Below are 6000 nucleotides of genomic sequence, written 5' to 3'. Positions count from 1 at the left end.
TTCAAGCTTTATCCATTTATTGAGACACATTTTATTTCTAAGATATCACCTATTCTTAAGGTTGTTGTCTATGTGCAACTTAAAACAAGTTATATACTATTGCGGTGGGGAATGGGCTCTAAATCCTATTAAATTTATTTTGACTGAAGTCACTTAGGGTCATTGTTGCCATGTGAATTTTCTGTCTAGACGCTTTATCTACGTATGTAAATGGGGTGTTTAAGTTCCTACTACTGTTGTATTATCATTGTTTTCTTTTCCTTTTTTTTTTTTAACCTCCAGGGCTGTCGCTGGAGCTCAGTACCTGCACTGTAAATTCACTGCTCCTGCTGGCCATTTATTCCATTTTTTTATTGGACAGCACAGAGAGAAATTGAGAAAGGAGGGGGAGATAGAGAGGGTGAGAGACACCTGCGGACCTGCTTCACCACTTGTGAGGCTCCCACACCCCCTGCTCCTTCCCACACAGATGGCGATCCAGGTGCTTGAACCCAGATCCTTGTGTGGGTCCTTGTGCTTCATGCTATGTGCACGTAAATGGGTGCACCACTGTCTGGCCCCCTTGTCATTTTTTTCTTTAAGGTTTGCAACATACATATTATATTTTGGTGTTCATGTGTTGATTATACATATGTTTATAAGCTGCCCCCCCCCACACACCTCAAGTGTTAACTCCAGCCAGGCTTCTCATGCACAGTAATCTGTGTGCCCTACAGGCTGCACCCTCTGCTGGCCCCTGGGAGGGCTGGTTTGGAAAGTGGACAGCTGAGTAGATAGCTGGCCTGAAGTCAGGCACTGGAGAGCAAGGTCTCAGACACTGCAGTCCTAACTTCGGAAGCCTGAAGATGGCAGTTAAAACCAAGATAGGAGGAGGGCATGTAGGGAGAGGAGAAGAGAGGAGAGGAGAGGGGAGGGGAGGGGAGGGGAGGAGAAGGAGAAGGAGAAGGGAGGGGAGAGGAAGGGAAGGGGAGGGGAAGGGAGGGGAAGGGAGAGGGGAGGGGAAAGAAGGGGAAGGGAGAGGGGAGGGGAGAGGGGAGGGGAGGGGAGAGGGGAGGGGAAGGGAGGGGAAGGGAGAGGGGAGGGGAGAGGGGAGGGGAGGGGAAGGGAGGGGAAGGGAGGGGAGAGGGGAAATGAGGGGAGAAGGGAAAGGAAGGGAGAAGGGAAGGGAGGGGAGAGGGGAAAGGAGGGGAGAAGGGAAGGGAGGGGAGAGGGGAAGGGAGGGGATAGGGGAAGGGAGGGGGAGGGTAGAGGGGAAGGGAGGGGATAGGGGAAGGGAGGGGGAGGGTAGAGGGGAAGGGAGGGGAGGGGAGAGGGGAGGGGAGGAGAGAGGGGAGTGGAGGGGAAAGGAAGGGAGGGGAAGGGAGGGGAGGGGAGAGAAGAGGGGAGGAGAGGGGAGGGGAGAGAAAAGGGAAGGAGAGGGGAGGGGGGAGGAAGGGAAGGGAGGGGAGGAGAGAGGAGGGGAGGGGAGAGGAGAAGAGGGGAGGGGAGGGAAGGGGAGAGGAGAGGAGAGGAGGGGAGGGGGTGCCTAGGTGCCTGGTGGGCTGATCCACCAGGCAGAGACTGGGGAGATGAGAAGAGCGCCCGGCACAGATGAGCAGCTGCTGGTGATTCTAGGTTACAGCAGGAGTGGGGAGAGTCCCCGCACCAAGGCAGGATCTCCTGGAAGGATCAGGACTTCAGGACTGAGTCACTGCTTCCACACGCTGGTAGTGGCTAGAGAGAGAGTCCATCAGTCGGGGCACCTGCCTTGCCACGCACACTACCCAAATCTGAGCCCCAGAAGCATGCATGGGAGGTGCTATGGTGCCAGCAGAAGCTCTGGTGCTGTAGTCTCTCTCTGTCTCTCTCTGTCTCTCTCTGTCACTCTTTCTCTCTCGCCACCTCCTTTACTTTGACTGATAAAGCAGCCCCACAGTGGTCAAGTCACCAGTCCTAAAGAAAAATAAAAAAGAAGAAAAAGGAAGGAAGGAAGGAAGGAAGGAAGGAAGGGAGGAAGGAAGGAAGGAAGGAAGGAAGGAAGGAAGGAAGGAAGGAAGGAAGGAAGGAAGGAAGTGTTGCTGACATCTCAAGCCAGAAGAGTCCTGAAGAGCTGGCCACTGGGTTGCGCAAGATGGAAGTTCCTGGCATCATTCCCAGGGACTCACTGGTGGAGCAGTGAGGGGTGGAGAGGGGCGGTGGAGCGGGTTCCTAGGGGAACAGGAGGGATTGCAGACAGAGTGTCGCCAGCTCTGCAAGAGAAGGATTGCAGTCAAGGGGAGAAGAAAACAAACAAACAAACCAACAAAAAACCCACAGGTGCTGATGTTGAGGATGAATGTTGAGAGAACAGCATTAAAATAAAAGAGAGACTTCATTTTCATGAAACAAGGGAGAGGACTGGCAGGATAGCTGACCTGAGTAGTGCACACACTCTGGATTCAGGCTGGGCCAGCAACCAAAGGAAGTTCTGGTGCTGTGGCATCTCTCTCTCCCTCTGTCTCTGGAAAGTTGACTCCAGAGTGGTAAGACCTGGACAATGATAAAGAGAGATAAAGAGGTATGTATGGGAGAAATTGTAGCATGCTTTTGCTTGCTGAGCTGGGGACCTGTGTATGTTTGATTTACTGCTTTTTCATTCAGAGGGAGAGAGAGAGAGAGAGAGAGATCACAACAACAGAGCTTCTCCTGTGCCATAGGGTCTCCCATGGGGTGCCAGGACTGTAACCCGGGCCACCTGCATTGCAAGACCACGTGCAATGCAGTGAGTCGCTTCCCTGGACCATTATGGTGTTAAGAGAAGATCTATTTATGGCCTCACCAAGAGGCCAGAGCACAACTCAGCTCTGGCTTATGGCAGTGCCAGGAATTGAACCCAGGGCCTCTGGGGCCTCAGAAATACATTCTGTGATGTTCCTGGCTGGGGAAGAAATACAGCGAGGGGCACAGCAAGGGAGCAGAGCAGGTAGTTGGAGCCATATCCTCCAGGCAAGGTGAGCAGGGGGCAGGATCCTGGGCCTGAGTGCAGGGACCTGTCTCAGCTGGGTGCCCAGAGCCTGTGCATCAGTGACAGGAAAGAATAGGCCAGGAGGTCGTGCAGCAGGCAGAGCACCTGGTGTGCAAGCATGAGGTTCTGGGTTTGATCCCCAGCATCGCATGTGCCAGAGTGATGCTCTGCTTCTCTCTTTTGTTTCCTCTGTCATAAATGAATAAATAAATCTGCAAAAAAAAAAAAAAAAAACCATGAGAGAGATCAGGGATATGGGCATAGAATCAGAGGTGGCCAGACTGACCTTTCCAGGGACAGGAGAGAGTAGCCACTCTTGCTCTGTCTCTCTGGATGGAAAGTTAGTCATCCAGACAGCAGTACATTTGGTTGAGTGCCCATGTTACAGTGCACAAGGACCTGGGTTCAAGTCCCTGGTCTTCCCCTACAGGGGGCACTCTTCATAAGTAGTGAAGCAGGGCTGCAGGTATCTCTCTGTCTCTCTCCCTCTCCATACACCCTCTCCTCTCAGTTTCTCTCTGTCCTGTGAAATAATTTTTTAAAAAAAGGTTAGCCAAGGCTGGTGAAATAGTTCACCTGGACAGTGCATTGCTTTGCCAGGTATGAGGCCCAGCTTCAAGCCCAGTTCCAGCTGCAGTGCAGGAAGCCCTTCCCCATCCCACCTGCTTGTCTGTCTCCATCTTTTAAAAAAAAGAAAGAAAGAAAAAATAGCCAGCAAATGGTGAAACCAAGCATGCAGAATACCCTTGTGCTGGGAAAAAGAAAAAAAAAGAAAAAGAAAAAGAAAAACCAGACTGATCTTTCTAGTATTGGTGCTTTTGACATATAAAAACTGGGGCTTGATGGCAGGAGAAATAACTCACTGGGAAGGGCAATGCCTTGCAGCGTGTGTGACCCAGGCTCTGCGACCAGCAGCATGACATTCAGTGTTGTGCTGTCTCTCCTCTCCTACTGAATGCAAAAATGGCCTGGGACCAGTGAAATCATGCAAGAGGCCTTGATTCTGCAAATATGAGAGAGAGAGAGAGAGAGAGAGAGAGAGAGAGGGAGAGAGAGAGAGAGAGCAAACTAGTATGTGGCCACTTGCATGGGAAAGAGCTGAGACCGACAGCGTGAGTGAAATGACTCTTGTTCCAATGAATTATTCATGTCTCTCATCTCCTTGCACATTTTTCCCCCAAAGGCTGTTTTGTTCCCTGGTGATCATCTCTGTAGAACTGTCTCTGAGTCTTTGTCTCTCTCTGCCTTACCTCTCCCACCTCCTCCTCCCTCCAGATTCTGCAAGGGCCTCTCCCCCTCCCAACCTGGGTGTGGGACCAACTTTCTCACCCTGTCCGGCACTTCCAACCAGAACTTCCAGTTCCCACTTGACAAAGAACCCCACTCAAAAGCCAAGCCCAGGCGGGGCCTCCGGGAACCTCAGGCGGCCTCCCTCTCCGGCCTGGCTTCTTTAATGATGCCTCTGTGGCCCTTGGTTCACGCCAGGCTGCTGCGTAAGCACCACAGTTCATCTCACCCTCCTCTGTGACTTCAGTGTCACAGCCGCCGATGCCATTTTATAAATGGGGACACCCACCGAGGCACAGAGTGCCAGGTCACTTGAACTCAGGCAATCTTGTGCTGGAGATGGAGTTATAGCTCTGAGCCACTAGGACCAAGGTCTTTTCTCCTCGTCCTTCCTTCTTTTGCCAGCCTGGCTTTCATCTATGAGACAGTATGGCTGAATAGTGCGAGTTCTTCCTTTGTTTTCCTTCCTTCCTCCCTTCCTCCCTCCTTCCCTTCCTTCCTCTTATTTCTTTACCTTTCTTTCTTCCTTTCTCCCTCCCTCTCTCTCTCTCTTTCTTTCTCTCTTTCTTCCTTCCTTTCTCTCTCTCTCTCTTTCTTTCTCTCTCTCCTCTCTTTCCCTCTCTCCCTTTCTTTCTTTCTTTCTCTCTTTCTTTATTTCTTCTACTCCAGGACCTCACACAGAAGCAATTTCACTGTTCCCAGGCCCTTTTTTTAAACCTTCCTTCATTAAACAAAATTCAGATAGAGACAATACCACAGGACTTCCCGTGGTGCTTGGCCCTTGTATAGTGCCAGGACTTGCACCTTGGCCCTATGCTTAAAAGGGCAGGTGCCCTGCAGCAGGAGCTATTTTCTGACCCCTGTGGGGTGACTCCAGCTGCCTCCTAGATTAACAGAAGAGTAGAGGGGTGGGGGCAGCTCACTTAGTAGAGTGCACCCCTCACCATTCATGAGGACCTGGGTTTGAGCTCCCTGACCACCATGTGGGAGTACCATGCATGGGGAAAGCTTCATGAGCAGTGAGGGTGGTGCTGTGGTGTCTCTCCTCTCTCTCTGTCTCTCATCCTCCATCTAAAAAAGTAGGGGGAGAGAGAGAGAGAGAGAGAATCTGCCACACACAATGGAATCATTCAGCTATGAAGCCTAGAAAAAAATCTCTGGCTGGAAAATTATAAATAAATGAAAAACTCTTTTAAAGGTGTGTGTGGCAGGGGATGGGGGGAGGTAGATGGGCCCACCTGCAAGGTCAGCTCTGACTTAGCTCTCACACACAGTGGGTGTCACGGCCATGCCCACCCCAGGTGATGAGGGCTTCTCTGGAAGTGTGGTCTCAGTTCACATAAGGTCACAGGCACCGGGCTTCCCACACAAGCCTGTCACCTCACTTGACCCGGCATCCTCCCTGCTGTCACTCGGTCTGGAACCAACCCCACTGAAGAAGAATGAATTCAGGTTCAGAGAGATAGCCAATCAGGTAGGGTACCTGCAGTGTACCTTGGCACAGGTTCAAACCCTGACACCACTTAGGAAGGTGCTGTTGTACCCAGGGGTGGGGAGGTCCAGTGCTGCAGTGTCTCTCTTGCTATCTCTGTCTCTCTATTTGAATTAAAAAGATCATGTGCGTGCAAGGCCCCAGCTCCATGCTCATTCCGGATCTGGTCCCGCGAGATGGGGGGAGTCTAAGGTGAGGAAGGACAGTGGCCGCTCTGTCACCTTGGTAGGAACTCGAA

This window comes from Erinaceus europaeus, chromosome 2 (genome assembly GCF_950295315.1).
Source record: "Erinaceus europaeus chromosome 2, mEriEur2.1, whole genome shotgun sequence".
Lineage (NCBI taxonomy): Eukaryota > Metazoa > Chordata > Mammalia > Eulipotyphla > Erinaceidae > Erinaceus > Erinaceus europaeus.
The sequence above is the reverse complement of the archived record's forward strand: the minus strand, read 5'-3'. Positions refer to the sequence as shown.